Genomic DNA, 17,293 nt, shown 5'->3' on the forward strand with positions numbered 1-17,293 from the left:
AGGAAATGTTGAAAAATGGGTACCAACCTGGATTTGGGTTAGGGAAGACATTAAATGGGCGGGTTGAGCCTGTAGTTCTCCCTGCACAACAGTTTACATTTGGTTTGGGATATGAACCAACTGAAGAAGAAGCGAAAGAAGCACGAAAGAATAAAGGAAAGGAGATTTTCTTGCCAAAACCTATTCCTACCATTGATCAAACTTTCTCAAAACCTGCCATCCCCAAAACTTCAGATTTGACTGTTGAAGTTGCCTATGATGATATTGTGGAAGGGATCAAGAACTTGTTCGTGGAAGACGAAGATGATCATGCTGTGGTAATTGAGGACATTGCTGAAACACCGACTTTATGGGTTGCCGAACCAGGACTTGAGTTGAAGAATTGGATTTTCATCTCAGCCCCGGTTCGCCGGGAGTTTCAGTAGTTTAAGTTTATATTCCCTTTGTAATAGGCCAAGGCATAAGCTAGAATCTTTGTTTTTGTCATGTCGCCTCTATGTTTTGTTATGGCCTTTCTAATTTAGTATTTTGCATTTGTTGTAATGAACTACGTTTGGCCTGACTTCCTTTTGGATACGTAGGCAGCCCATATCGGGTTCGGCCACTCTTTTCAAAATATTTCGGTGTCTTTGTTTTGTAGGGTTTGAACTACGTGTGGCCTGATTTCCTTTTGGATACATAGGCAACCCACATCGGGTTCGACCCTCCTTTTACTAAAAAAAAAAAAAAAAAAAAAACCACAATAGTTCTTATTTTTATTCATGAACTACGTCTGGCCTGATTCCTTTGGGATACGTAGGCAACCCAAGGCGGGTTCGACCCTTCTATTTTTAAATTTCAAAGTCTTTGGTTTGTCCAACCATTTTAGTCCCTATAAGATACATAAGGATTTTGTATAAAGTTTTGGTCTTCCCATTGTTTAAATTCATGTGTCCTAGTATCTTGAAACTGGGACAAATTTTTGAAATCGGTCAAATCGCTTCCAAAAACTTTCATTATAACTTCTCACTTTTCTATTGTTTAGAACCAAGCGCCTCCAGGACTGGAAACTGGGGCAATGTTTTAGAAGTAGCACAAAAGTGGTCTTAAATGTTCAACAACTTTAAATAAAGTTCATCCATGTCTTTCTAAAATGTTGATAAGTTTGAATTCCATTCTTCATAATCATTTTATCTATTAGATCCATTAAGTATCCCCTTTCGAAGTCATCCAAATCTCATTACTCTTAATTTCAAAAGACGTTCTTTATTACTTATTGTTGACTCCAAATTTTGTCCCTCCTTTATTTAATCTTATTTACTCGGGCTACTAAATTTATTGAGGAGCTAAATATTTTACTTTCATTTTTTTTATTTGCTACTACTATTAATATCGCTACTTTTATTTTCAACATTACGAGTATTACTTTATCACAAATTTTAAAGGGTTCATCATCGTTTCATTTTGGGATTTGTACTCGTTAAATTAATTTTAATTTGTTACTATTTATCTTCACATAATACATATTGTACTAGTTGTCAAATTAGAAGCCCACAAATAATTGAAACAAAGAAAGAAGAACTCATTTTCGGACCAACAAACGGACCAGCCCACATTATTCCCCTACCCAAAATAATTCAGCCCACTACCCATTTACGCGGTCCAGCCCAAAAATTACCATGACCCGACCCGACCCGGTCCAAGCCCATCCCTTATTTTTCTTTAACCTAAAACCCTATCTCTTTTTCTCTTCCTCACCGCCGCGCACCCCCCCCCCCCCCCTTTCTTCAGCTCTCTTTCTCCTCTTCTCTTTCTTCTCCCACGTTCCTCTCCACCTTCATCTCTGCCATCTCCATGCCTCTGCCACCTCCAAATTTCCTTGTCCCCCACGCCTTTCCTTCGTCTCTCTCCAACGTTCCTATCTTTATGTTAATACAAATGAAAACCCTATAAATGGAATCCGGGTGGAATCGTTTAGGGGGGGATTTTTTGGAGAGGAAACCTAATCAACTTTAGACAAGGGAGATCGAAAACCCCCCTAAAAACAATAAGATCGGGGATCTACAAATTCCCTTACAAAACACAAGAACTTCTGGGTTGTGGCAATTCGAGTTTCGAAATCGTTCGTCGTATTCGAGAGTAGATTCGAGGCTTTGACGCCTCACTTCACTGCACCCAACAAAGGTAATTTTCCCTCCTTTAGTTATTTTATTCGGTTTCTGCTTGATTACGTTGCTGTTTTGTTTACATCCAGTTAAATTTGTTTGTAGGATGTTTTCCTGTTGTTATTATCAGTAGATTGGCATGTATGTTTGTGATGTATTTGTCGATTAGCTAATTATGTGGTAAAATGCTAGTTTATATGACATGTTGGTCAAATGAGCATGCTAGTTATGCTTGTCTGTTACTTCCTGTACAAAGCAATTGGCCTATAATGTTTAATGATAGTTTGTTGGTTAGTTGACTGCAATTAATTTGAGGGATTAAGGGAATGCTCATTTGAACACATAAAATTGTGGAGGTGAAATCTTATAAAAAAAATAAAATCCATGCCCTCTTTTCCAGAATCTGTCTCAGCATGGAACATGAGTATTCCCTCCTGTCTTAACATGAAGCATGAACCTGTGATTTGTGCAAGACCAAAAGATGTTCATACATAGCTTTAGTTGGGAGGAACTACAAGCTACTGACAGTATTTAGTAATATTTTTTTTTTTAGTATGAAAGAATGATGAACTGAAAATATACCTAATGTGTTTTCTCCTGAAATCATCTTGTGAAACCACACTGAAAAGTTCTTAGTCTTTGCACACATAGCATTGACAAATATCTCAAGGTAGTCCAACACTGTATCATGATAAGTGTGATTGCAGTAAATAGAATATTAGTCTTTGCTGTGTACATGCTATGCTTTGCATGACCAACACTGTGTTATGATAAGTGTGATTACAGTTTCCTCTTTGATTCATTAATAAAGGAAAATGTAAAGGAATGTGAATGTGATTTCAATCTTCCTTAAAGAAAAACAGAAGAGATTTGAATTCGAGCCTTGCATGATCATGTTCCTACTTAATGAGTCATATTTATCTCTTTTCCTGTACTTGATTGCCTGTGGGTTGTTAAGGAATATGAGGCAGTTCATATGTTAGTAAGGAATGAAAGTTTCAAAGAATAAGTTACCTCATAATATGTTAGACACCCTGGTTTGCTTCTGTTTGTGTTGAGTTGCATAACCTTGAAGCCTGTCCCTTGCCATTCTGCCATAGATATATTTCTGTCCCCCCTTATGTGCTAAGTCGTCTGTTGTTCAAGAGGTGATGGGTTTCATTCTTTCTCTCATTCAATCTCTCATGTTCCACTAATGGGAAAGAAGGGGTATATTACATTATAATTTAATTAAAGGGAAGAGACCACCGATGATATAGGTTTATGTTCATAATCAGAAGTACAAGTTGTGTAGTTTCAGAATCAATTTGATTAGCAAGAACCAGAAGACGATTAATATAAGTCAAAGTGTTTAGATTAGGAGGCTGGAATATCATTTAGAATGTAATCTGGATACATTTGGCAGTCCTAGATGTACATATCAGGTTCAAGCTTTTGAAAAGAAAGTTTTGTGTTTAGTTCTCTCACTACTGAGGATGCTTTTGTTGTTGTCCATTTGACAAACAAGGTCTATGCCTATAGCAGTGTATATAAAATGTTTTAGGTTCTGGAATGTAGTTTCAGTATGCCTAAGTGACTTCATTGTTCGTTGACTAGTATACGTTTTGGTATAATTTTCCTTTGAGATATGTGTTTGTAACACTTTCATGTGTAGTTGTTCGGTGGTTATGTTTGAGTAGGGTATAAATTTAAATCATTCAGACTCCTCTTTTCTTTTTGTTTTAAATTGGTGCCTGTCCTTCCAAAACAGTCTGTTGGGCCTGCTCGTTGAAGTATATGTGCAACTTTGGTTTGCTTTGTGTCTCGCCCCATTTTCTTTCCTTTATGGATATCTAATCCCAACATGGATTGGATCCATTATATTGGTTTAACTTCTTTTCCCATTATATGTTAATATACCGATCGCAGGCAGTTACTTTGTTTTAGTTGAAAGCTGTTGGCCTATTTTTTGGATTTGCATCATATATGTTTAAGCTTTGTTTATGGATCACTTTACTAATCCTTTTCTTTTCATTTTTTTTAATGCATGAACATCGCATACGAGTCCGAGAACTCGTCCTCCTCTGCATTCGGTGTTGGGCTAAAAGCCCAACAAAATCCTCTTCTCGTGTCCATCCCCTGTCCGCAACAATACATAAAAAATCTGGGCCAAAGCCCAATAGGATAAACAGCTCGCAGCAGTTGGGCCTTAATAAATGGGCCGAATCCATTTACTCTTTTACTCTCTTCCTTATTTTTATTGTTGTGTATTTTTATTTGCTTTGTATGACTAACGTCTTATCTTATTTTATTTTCGTAGCTTAGATGAACTTTAGCAAATTAGTGGGGTTTAGTTTAATAATGGGTAGTTAATTTAAAACCAATCAATTCCATAAGATTCATTTGTTTTCTTGTTATTGATTTTCAAGAGCATTTCTTTATAACATTTCAAGAAAAAAATTAAAATATATGCTTTATGTCCGTTCTTGCTCTATAGTTCGCGTTACAAACAATTTTCTAGAACTCACATTGTAATGCAATATATTTTCCGATATATGTAAATATAAATCCAAGTATATTTTATGAATATATTTTCGAGAATTATGCATATTTTAATTAAATAAAGCTAATAAAAGAGAAAGAAAACTCACTTCCTTTTGCGTCCTATTTACAAAACAACTCTAGATTTTTTCTACATCGCAATATTCATACAATATACTTTTCATCTAAAGTTCACGTTTATTGAACCTCCTCTACAAATATTATTTCAAACAACACTATTATGCTTTTCGTTTAAAACCTTAACAACATTTATCAGTCGTGTTTTTGAAAATAGCATTAGAAGTACTCTTTTATACAAATTATTATTTTTATACAAGTTCTATTTTAGATAGCATTCTCACATGGTTATCTACAACTTTAGTCATATTTACAAAACTATTTTCTTTCCTATAATACTATATTTACACTTAGCCTAACTAATCATAAGTCCGGTCGGTTAACCATTGTTAATGGGTCTTAAAGGGTGCCTAATACCTCCCCTTTAGACTAACTGAACCCTTACCTAGAATCTCAAGTTTCGTAGACCTTAAACAGAGTTAACTTTAAACATAACTTTAATAAACTTCAGGTGTCCTAATTCACCATAAATAATTAGGTGGCGACTCCTTAAAACAAAATAAATAAAAATAGGAATCACCAATATGTTATACTCTACTTTAACCCGGTTAAAATGGGGTATGACAGCTTGGCGACTCTGCTGGGGAACTCTACCTAGGTTCTAACCATAACGGACTTAGATTTAATTAAGCTTTGTGTGCTAACTTAGTTACTCTATTTTGCCTAAACTGTTTGAAATGTTATAAATTGTTTGCGTGTTTAATTGTTGTTTGATATAAACTGTCTAAATGTTACTGCTTTGATAAATTGTCATTTCGTTCATATTTCTTCCACTTCTGGAAATTCACACTATCACACGTACACGCGAGGTGTGTTTTGCGCACCCGCAAATTTCTTTCAAATTTCCAAATTTTAGGAGAGTTGGCGTATGTGCGGGGTGTCCGAATAACGGTGACCGCGTAGCCTCCTCACTCGAGTTGTCCACTCGGGAACCTTGCGTCCAGTAAACCCACTCTTAGTCAGCCTAAGATAGAGCTAAACCAACACCCTTTATTAAGAGCATACATCTCATGACCTAGGAGGTTTAATACCCTTGGTGTATTAAGCCCATTAGATGACTTTATCCAAACGTCCAAGCGGGTTCACGATCCCAAGTGACACTAATCATACTTTATGTACACGTTTGAAGGATAACTGTGCCTAAATATTAACTATTTGCTCTGATTAATTAAACTTTAGGAGGGAGGGAATGACTAACGTTTCTATGACAGGTATGGGTTTGCATTGGAGTACATTGAATGACGAAGATCAATGACATCACAAAACGGAGCTAAAATTTAGACATAAGAAATTATATTTACTTTACTTAGATTAGAAAACATTTTATATTGTACTCATTTGACATGTAATAAGTATTACATTATTTTTTGTACTTTATTTTGGAGAAATAGAATTTGTTTAATTAATCAAAAGCAATGGGATGACGTATTATGGCACACTTTACCCTTCAAACAAACGATAGGCCTACCTCTGGCACAAAGAGGTCACATGCATATTAGGACGCGTTATTGCTTGATATACTTGTTTGACAACTTGTTTGACTCTATTTGATGAATTATTTGTTACATGACTTACTTGACTTTACGTGATCATGACTTTACCTAGATATAAGACTTACATCATTTGCACTTTATGTTTCTTTTTATTCCCCGAAGAGTTGATTCGTGTTGACACTCGAGCTGGCTGACCATCCTTACCTCACAAGGTCAAAGACATCATCATTACCGCGACGTAGTTGGGCTATTCAAGGAAAATAAATTATTATGTCTAATCCAGCCACATCTATTTCAACTGGTTTGGAAAACATCGTGATCTCTAGTGATCCCCCCGAGACTTCCGAACATAGGACTGCTATTCAACATGATGAACATATCGCCCGCCTGACTCAAAAAATTGAGAATCTACGTGGAGAACTAAATCGGGTTAGGGACTTGACCAATTTATCCATCACACTCCAAAGTCCACCCCCTGAACCTAGAAATACTGCACCAAACCCACCTCGTTTTCCATCACTCGAATCTCCAATTCCCGAACATTTTCCTCCACAAAACAATGCACCTACCAACAACAACTTACTTCCAATCACCCCTGCAAATCCACCAAATCCATCATCCATCTACACCCCTCCACAAAGTCAACCACCCACCTACACTACCTATGCTCCTCCTAATCCACCACCCATCAACCCACCAAGTCAATCGCTAGTTCACACTCCCTATATTCCTTTACCCACCAATTCACCACCTAAAACTATTCCTCTAAACCCACCAAACCAACCACCTGCGAACTCCACTTATAACACACCCCCTCCAGTCCAAAACACTCCCACCGTCCAAACTTATCCCACCCAGCATATACAAGGGGGACATTTTGTCACCCCAAATGCGCAATATATTCCTCCGGTATATGCCGCAGAAACACAAGCCTTTACCAACCCAGTAACGGTCAGGTTCCAACCCGAGGTGGATCAATACGAGGAAATGGAAAAAGATGCGAAAGCGAGGGCGGATGATATGTTGTTAAAAGAAATCCATAGTCTCAAAGAAGCAATGAGAAACCTTCAAGTTGCTAGGGGAACTAAGAGTGTAGAATACGCGGATCTCTGTGTTCAGCCTGACGTCGATTTGCCCGTAGGCTACAAGCCGCCGAAATTTGATACATTTAATGGGACAGGCGACCCTCATACACACTTAAGGGCCTATTGTGACAAATTGGTTGGAGTAGGTAGAGACCAGAACATAAGGATGAAGCTCTTCATAAGAAGCTTATCTGGTGAGGCTCTTACTTGGTATACACAACAGGACGTCCGTAAATGGCGTGGTTGGAATGACATGGCGCAAGGCTTTATGGACAGATTCAGTTTTAACACCGATATCACGCCAGATAGAGTCTACATGACTAAGTTAACCAAGAAGTCAACTGAGACGTTCCGCGAGTATGCGTTACGCTGGAGGTCAGAAGCGGCCAGGGTTCAACCTCCGATGAATGATAGAGAAATGACTCCTACCTTCATTGAATGCCAGGCTGGCGTATTTTTATGAGAAAATGATAGGTATGATGGGACAAAAATTCACAAAAGTTGTCCGAATGGGAGAAACTTTAGAAGAAGGAATCAAATCGGGAAAAATTCAGGATCTTATTGCTTTACAAGCAATAAACAAAGCTATTCAATCTGGTTCTATCGGCAGGGTGAAAAAGAGGAAGGAAGATGTCGCTGCAGTCATGAATGTCCAAGGGCATAAGCCGAGCCAAGCCATTACATACTTTAACCACCCACAACAACCTTTCTACCCTTACCACTACACTGAACCCTACCAAGCTCCACTATCTCCTTACCCTGTCTACAACGCCCAAGCAAATTACTACCAACCCCGAGCACCTCCACATCAAAATCCACGTCCATATCAACCCGTCCAAGCTCCAACTTACCAAAATCGGCCACATACCACACATAAAGCCTGTCCAAACCCTGACACCAAAAACACCCGTAATTACACTCGGTTCGCTGAACCCTTGGCTCAATTGTTTGAAAGAATGAAAGCAGCAGGAATAATACAACCAATTGAAGGAAAAATTTCCGATCCTATCCCAAAATGGTTTGATGGTTCCAAGCGCTGTGCATACCATTCTGGAGTTACTGGGCACGCCACTGAAGACTACTGTGGGCTTAAAAACAAAATCGAAGCACTGATTAAGGAAGGAGTAGTCCAACTCACTGGAGCTAAGCCCAATGTGGTCAACAATCCTTTACCTGCTCACGAAGATGCCAAAGTTTGAAAGAAGTTATTACGTCAAGGTGGAAAGGGGCATGTCATCAACTTTTGTCGCTCCCGTAGGAACAATCCAAAGGTGAACGCACATTACTGCTACAACTACTCACAACACCGAGACACCTACCGAACTAGGAGAGACTCTGAAGAATTGGACTTGTACTCCATCCCCGATTCGCCGGGAGTCTTGGTAGTATGAACATGTAGTGAACTTGTTTTTTAAATTGAGGTTTGAATCGTACCCAAAACTTTTGTTTGTTTTGCTTCATCTTTTGGAAGCTTAAATTACAAAAACTATGAATGCATTTCTGATTTTCCTTAATTATCTACTATTGTTATTCTCTACTTTATTTATCAAAACTGTCAACTCTATGATTGTGACATAAAATGAACGAATAAACAACACACATCTCAAGAGAGTAACAAAGAAAACTCGAGTACAAGACAATATTCCACTTGGAAGAAATCAAAATAGTCGATAGACAATGACACAAGCATGAAAGCCATCAGTCAAAGACATTGAAAGACAACGTTAGGTTAGACAACCTAGTTTGCAACCTTTCCTTTAAAACGTTACGAACTACGTTCCGACCTGATTCCCTTGGTGGGATACGTAGGCAGCCCACATAGGGTTCGGTTGCATTATAACAGAAAATAAAAAAAAAATCCTTATACAAGGAGAACTACACATGGCTGGATTCCCTCGGCGGGATTCGTAGACTATCAACATACAGGTCCGTCACACTTAGATAAAAATCCAACAAATCTTTTACCATTTATATAACAGAACTACGCTGACCTGATTCCCTTGGTGGGATACGTAGGCAATCCACACCGGGTTCGGTCCCTTTATCAGAAAATTTCAAACCATTTCTATGTACCTCACGAACTACGTTCTGACCTGATTCCTTTGGAGGATACGTAGGCAACCTATACAAGGTTCGGTCACACCACAACATAAATTTAGCATACCCTTCCGATCCCAAAATTGGGGCATATTTTGAAAAGATATAGACAAAAGAACGGTTGGACATCGACAAGATTAAAGCTACCAGACAGGAAGTATTATAGACCAATTACTTTAGAAGTGTCACAATCTGAAGTTGGCAGAAATATTTTACAACTTACATACATATATTTACATATATATCTTTCCTTACACATACATTTACATATATATATATTTCACCACCTATACACATATAGTTACATTTCCTTATACATATACTTACATATCTACCTTTCAAATGAAATACTTTCTTTCAATTGTTTCACTACTATCCATCTATCGAGGCTTGAACGGACATCACAAGATCCAAACAAACAAGACGAATGGAGCGCCAGCAACGTCACACTTCGAGTCAACACAAATCAACTTCCCCCTCCCAAACTAAGAATTTTTCTTTGAGTGCAGGAATTAAAATATCGCGAGACCAACAGTCAAGTCTATCAATCATTGCCGAAAAACATCATTTTTGCTCATTATGGCCTCGCCTCAAAAGCCAAACGGCTTTATTTCCAACTTTATCTCTAATTTTATTTTTATTACAATAACTTTATGAATTTATTAACAAATATACCTGTTTTAAAGGTTGACGAAATTGAAGGCGGATTAAATCAGGATCACATGTCATTAGTTCGGCCTATCAAGACACCATCAAACATCATCGGCCAAACGACTATTCTATCACTTTACTCCATACTTTTTCAAATAGTTTATCATATACTTTACCAACTTTAACCACTTTACTCTGAACTTTACAGGAATCAACGTTAAGTCTCCGAAGACAACCGGGGGCATCATTTGGCTATTCAGCCTCTTCTGCACAAGCCAAACGGCTACACTTTTACTTTACCCCCTACTTTATCCATTACTTTATCATTTACTTTACCAACTTTAACGACTTTATCCTGAACTTTGCAGGGATTATCATTAAGTCTCCGAAGACAACCGGGGGCATCATTCGGCTATACAACCTCAGATGCATAAGCCAGACGGCTACACTACGACTTTACTCTCTATTTTATCATTCACTTTATCAACTCTAACGACTTTACCCTGAACTTTACAGGATTATCATTGAGCCTCCGAAGACAACCGGAGACATCATCCACTTTACAACTTTACCCCGGACTGTACGAGAATTCTTGTCAAATCTCTGAAGACAACCGGAGATATCATATCATCGAGTCCCGAAGACAACCGAAGACATCGCATGGCTGCACGGCCTCACCTGCATAAGCCAAACGGCTATACATTTACTTTACTCACTTTATTTCTTTACTTCGTCATCTACTTTACCTACTTTAACGACTTTACCTTAAATTCCGCAGACATCATCGAGTCCCAGAAGACAGCCGGAGGCCTTACTACTATCATCTTCAACCGCAACTAGAGATATTATTACATCCTCGGCATACGCATCACACATTCATTCAAGTCCCTGAAGGCAACCAGAGACAACATTGGCCACACTGCCTCATTATAAGCCACACGACTTCATCTTCATTCCCATACTCATATTTACTATCATTTTACACTCTTTATAATTTTACACTGTCAACTTTATTACTAATTTTGACATGAATTTCAGTTTTGGCAGAAAGTACAACCTGCGGAGACGCAACACAACGTGGAACTTTATCTTACGCAGTGAACTGGGGCAAACATCCTAAAGAGGAATATCAAACTCATAAGAAAAGGTCACGGATCTACTCTCGAACTCGACTCCGCCTACGTCCGCAAACATGTGATATGTAGGTTATCCAAAAAAAATTCTTTCATATACACCGCTAATACTCCACTCAATCAACTCTTTTCGGAATATCGTATCCCTTTCTACATCCCAGTGTCTCCATAACTCAACACTAGGGGCATTTTGGAGAATTTACGTCGTGTCTAGTAGAGTCCTACTTCTAGGTGTGTTGCACACCACATATATAATTAGGAGGCTATAGGCGTATGTTTCATTCTCATCACCTGTCCACAATATGTTATATCCCGTATTTTTTAACGTCAGATTATTTGCTAAGGTGGGGCCTACACATCGAAATTTTTTTTGGAACATCTGAAAAGTCATATGAATCACACATGTGAAGTTAAACACAACTCAAGAAGGACCCTTGGGCCAAATCAAAGTGGAAGCCCTCCAAACGAATATTTTTAAGAAAACGTTTTCGGGTGACCTGACTTTGAGGGGCAAAACCGGTATTATAAGTTTGTAATTTGGGAAAATACCAAGAAATATAAGTTGTAGATAATTGAATTAGATTTCCAACCATAGGTCGTGGGTTCCCAGGTGACATCGGAATAAGGAGATATGGACATTTTAAGGCAGAAAGGTCGAGATGAACAGTGAATTCGGCCCAACCCGATTTCAAATCGGGTCAGGCCCATTTCTATTGTCATTTAATGAAAAGTTTCTGTCTTCTCTCCACATTTCAGACCAAAACACACCCATAAACATTCAGAACATTCTAGAGAGAGAAAGGGAGGAGAAATTTAGAGAGAAATCAATTTTGACCAAAATCTAAGCCCTGAATCGCGAAGCTCATTAAGAGAAAAGTGTTGTACGTCGCGTTGCCTTCAATTTGAGCTAAAAATCAGCCAAGAAGAAGATTGTTGAAGTGGTTGCTGCATACTTAAGGTAAGAATAAGGTCCCTTTTTCATTGTTAACAAGTTTATTTAGAGTTTTAACGGATTAGAACGGAGAAAATAACGTTATAAACTTGTTATTGTTTTGTTGGGATTTATGGATTAAGGGGATATTTTAGGTGGATTAAATGGATGGAATTAGTTTAGTTATGATGTATAATAATTATTGATATTGTTGTTGTTGGTATTTTTAATGATGTGTGGCTAAGTTGGAATTTCGAGGATTGTTAAGTTTGCAGGGGAGATGCTGCCCAAATTTTTGTAGACAAGTATTGGTTAAGATTGAATTCTTAAAGTTTTATGATTAATATTTGGTAAATGTGACCAATTGTAGATTTTGGAGGAAATGGGATTCGAATTTGGATAAGCGTAAAGGGCAAGTAAGGTATGTAAAGCTCTACCTATTCTTCTCTTGGCATGTCTTAGATGTGATTAGGGGTGGGCATAATTACCGAAAATCGAAAAATCGGACCGAACCGAATTAATTCGGTTTTTCGGTGTTCGGTTTTTCGGGTTTTCGGTTCGGGTTCGGTTTGAATTTTCAAAAATTTCGGGATTCGGTTCGGTGTTCGGGGTTTAGTATTCGGGTTTTCGGGTTTTCGGTTTAAACCGAAATATTATGTGTTAGCCCAAAAATATTAAATAGTTAGGCCCATGCCCACTAAATTTAAGTCCAAAATAAATAAAACGTAAGCCCACTTTCATTATTAGATTCAGATGTTAGATAAGTACAAAAATAAAAAAAAGCCCACTTTCATTTCATTATTTTGTTACTTTTGTATCAAACCTAACGTATCCATCATTCCATCTTCCATTCTTCCATCTTCAGTTCTTCTTCTTCACACATCTAAGTTCTAACCTAATGTATCCCTATTCCTAATTTAATTTTCACTTGTCAGTTGACTGTCTCATTTAATTTTCCCATCACTATTTCTCTATCTCTCTCTCTCTCTCTCTCTCTCTCTCTCTCTCTCTCTCTCTCTCTCTCTCTCTCTCTCTCTCTCTCTCTCTCTCTCTCTCTCTCTCTCTCTCTCAAGAACTTTCAGTTTCAGTGGCCTAATATTGTTCTTCATTTTCAAGAACATAAAAAAACATGTTCTTTTCATCTGCCTAATTAATTTACTCAATAATCTGTAAGTATTAGCATTTTTTATTCATTCTTTAGTGTTTTATTCATTTGGGGTTCTTCCATTTTTGTTCCTCTGCTAATGCATTAAGCTTTTTTTAACATTAAAAAAAAAAACTATTTTTCTTGTTGGGTCTTTGTTTACTTTGCTGGTGAGTAAAAGAAATGTTCCTTTCTCAATTAAAAGCCTTGATTTTTGCTATTTTTCTTGTTGGGTCTTTGTTTACTTTTGCTGGTTAGTATATTTTTTATTTTGTATGTGGAACTTTATTCTATTAACACTCTACTTAATATTTCATTCCTTGACCAGTTGCAGTTTTGCTAATTTGTGAATACCCTTTTCCACTATTGTTACCAAGTTTAAGGCAATTACCTATTTATTTTGGGTTTACAGGCCTATGTTCGGTGAAATGCCTATATTCAACATGTTATTCTAAAGCTTATGGTTAGTTTCCGAGATTGTAATTAAATGAGTAGTTTTTTTTAGATCTCTATGTATATGGAAAAAAGAAAAAGACTAGGCTGGTGGTTGTGATGTTATTTACTTATTTTTCGTTGTGGCTGGTGGTTGTGAAAAATGCTGAACTGGACTGCTGAGCTGCTGAAACTGCTGAACTGAAAACTGAAAATTGAAAACTGCTACTGAAAATTGAAAACTGCTGCTCAATTGAAAACTGTCTGCTGCTGAACTGCTACTCCTGCTGAAATTGCGTAACTGCTGCTGCCGCTGAAAGCCTGAATTGAAAACACCGAATTAAAAAAACCGAAACCGAAACGAACCAAACTTCAAAAAACCGAAATCGAAAGAACCGAACCAAATTAGTTTGGTTCGGTGTTTGGTGTTCACTTTCAAAACACCGAACCCGAAATAGCTAAACCGAAGTATGAGAAAACCGAACCGAAAAACCGAACGCCCACCCCTAGATGTGATAGGATTGGATTCGAGCCTCGGGGACGACTCTACTCTTCGGAATCTACGTCCGAATTTGCCCCTTTTTCATTCAGTAGAACTGAATTGAATATGTTATGAATAATTGGAAGAATTGCCTAAACATCTGGAACTTGCGCAAATAGGACCCGACTACCCGAAAACTCGTACAAGTGACATCATGAAATGTAATATACGTAAAATTATGTACGCCACCTCATTTGACCCGAGGTGGGCCCACTATTCCCGGATTTTTCGTATCTGTTCCATTTGACTTATTATGAAGTAGAATCTGAAGAAACTTTTGGCTACTCTTTTTGCTACTATACGATGGTTGTTTTGAATTATTTTGTAAGTCCCATAACGTATTTTGAAATATGAAAACGATTTCTGAAAGCCTATTTGACATAAACCATTGTGACATCTGAAAGACATATATTATGACTATCGCTCAATTTCTTATGTACATGATTTGACATCTGAATTATGCTATCGAGTCCCTGACTACGAAGCGATAATTGTTTTAACTATTCTATTGAATTCTACGATATTTTGATATGTACAAATAATCTCAGCATTTTTACCTTGACATCATCTGTCGTAACATCCGAAAGGTACGTACTATGACTATCGTCCGATTTCTTTTTATGACCTATCGTTCGGATTACCTTGTCGAGTCTTTTTGAATGTTTTATGATGCATATAGTTTCTCACTACTCTACTCGTGGATGCCTCAATACTTCCTTCACTGAGCCCGGGCCAGGATATGTTATCACGCGTATTCCACTGCATTGTTCGCCGTGCCTCGATGTGAGGGGGCAGGTATGTGTGTACATGGGTTGTGGAGTATGATGTGCCATGTACGCTTATTCTGATATGCTATGATATGATATGATATGGCCATCTGATGTGCTATGATATGTGCACACTTTGATATGATATGTTACGGAGCTATTTCCTAATCCGGAGTATGATGTGTTGTGGCGCCAGTGTCGGGGTGGCGACCACGTCTGTTCACCGAGTCCCATAATAGGGACCGGATATGGCATATGTTCTGACATGCATTATCTCTGCTCTATGAGTAAGCACTTGATATTCCGATTACTGTACTTACTTTCTGTACTTCTGACTCTGATTATGATTCCTTCTGTTGTACGTCTGTACTCCCGATCCCGATCATGATACTGTCTGTTATACTTCGGTACCTCCGATTTTGATATGTTTTCATCTGTTATATTTCTGGATTTCTGGACCTGATTATGATTCTGTTTATTGTACTTTACGCTTTACATACTCAGTACATTTTTCGTACTGACCCCTCTTCTTCGGGGGCTGCGATTCATGCCGCGCAGGTACACCTAGATGAGTTGAAGTTATTACAGAAGATGTTCCAGCGGAGTTGACAAGCTCCATTTGCTCCCGGAGTGTTGCCGAGTCAGAGTTTATATATGTATGTTATGAATTCTGGATTTATCTTAGAGACTTTGCAGACAGAGTCGTGGGTATTGGTTATCAGTCTGTAAGCGGCTCCATCAGCCGATATGTCATTCTGTGTTATGTAGTAAATTTTATATAACTACGGATTTTGCCTAAAATTGAGAACGATAAAAGATGGATTTCGAAAGCTTAATATGTATTTTACTTTTATCTGATTTTCAGTGTCTGAAGAAATTATGTGTGTAATAAGAGTTTGTGGGTTCGCTCGGCTCCGGATATGGGGTCGGGTGCCCACCACACCCTAGTGGAATTGGGGTGTGACACAATCCTTGGAAAGTTATAAACCCATAAATAACATTCGCTCAACAGGTTCGACCATAACTCCTTCTGCCCTCATAACATGTTTAACCAATTCTCCTAAACCATATTTTTCTCACGTTCTTCCAAGTTCGTATTTGTTGGTCGGAATAAAATTGGCTACTACGTCAACTTCTTCGCCCGAAGACTCTTACATCATCTCCGGTCGAAGAGAGGCATCTGTTGACATCCAATTTTGTCCCTCCTTTATTTAATCTTATTTACTCGGGCTTCTAAATTTATTTACGAGCTAAATATTTTACTTTCATTTTTTTTTATTTGCTACTACTATTAATATCGCTACTTTTATTTTCAACATTACGAGTATTACTTTATCACAAATTTTAAAGGGTTCGTCATCGTTTCATTTTGGGATTTGTACTCGTTAAATTAATTTTACTTTGTTAAATCCTTACTTTCTATATACTAATTACTATTTATCTTCACATAATAAATATTGTACTAGTTGTCAAATTAGAAGCCCACAAATAATTGAAACAAAGAAAGAAGAACTCATTTTCGGACCAACAAACGGACCAGCCCACATTATTCCCCTACCCAAAATAATTCAGCCCACTACCCTTTTACTCGGTCCAGCCCAAAAATTACCATGACCCGACTCGACCCGGTCCAAGCCCATCCCTTATTTTTCTTTAACCTAAAACCCTATCTCTTTTTCTCTTCCTCACCGCCGCGCAACCCCCCCCCCCCCCCCCTTTCTTCAGCTCTCTTTCTCCTCTTCGATCTCTTCTCCCACGTTCCTCTCCACCTTCATCTCTGCCATCTCCATGCCTCTGCCACCTCCACCTTTCCTTGTCCCCCACGCCTGTCCTTCGTCTCTCTCCCACGCTCCTATCTTTATGTTAATACAAATGAAAACCCTATAAATGGAATCCGGGTGGAATAGTTTAGGGGGGGATTTTTGGAGAGGAAACCTAATCAACTTTAGACAAGGGAGATCGAAAACCCCCCTAAAAACAATAAGATCGGGGATCTACAAATTCCCTTACAAAACACAAGAACTTCTGGGTTGTGGCAATTCGAGTTTCGAAATCGTTCGTCGTATTCGAGAGTAGATTCGAGGCTTTGACGCCTCACTTCACTGCACCCAACAAAGGTAATTTTCCCTCCTTTAGTTATTTTATTCGGTTTCTGCTTGATTACGTTGCTGTTTTGTTTACATCCAGTTAAATTTGTTTGTAGGATGTTTTCCTGTT

The 17,293-nt window shown here is 38.0% G+C and overlaps 1 long non-coding RNA gene across 1 annotated transcript; it reads left to right on the forward strand.

Annotated features, from left to right (window-relative positions):
* The first annotated feature begins 12,038 nt into the window (after positions 1-12,038).
* LOC132621592 (uncharacterized) lies at positions 12,039-15,871 on the forward strand. The gene is made up of 3 exons (XR_009575589.1): positions 12,039-12,219; positions 12,563-12,613; positions 15,635-15,871. It is a non-coding gene; the product is annotated as an uncharacterized LOC132621592 (long non-coding RNA).
* The last annotated feature ends 1,422 nt before the right edge of the window (positions 15,872-17,293 follow it).

This window comes from Lycium barbarum, chromosome 2 (genome assembly GCF_019175385.1).
Source record: "Lycium barbarum isolate Lr01 chromosome 2, ASM1917538v2, whole genome shotgun sequence".
NCBI lineage: Eukaryota > Viridiplantae > Streptophyta > Magnoliopsida > Solanales > Solanaceae > Lycium > Lycium barbarum.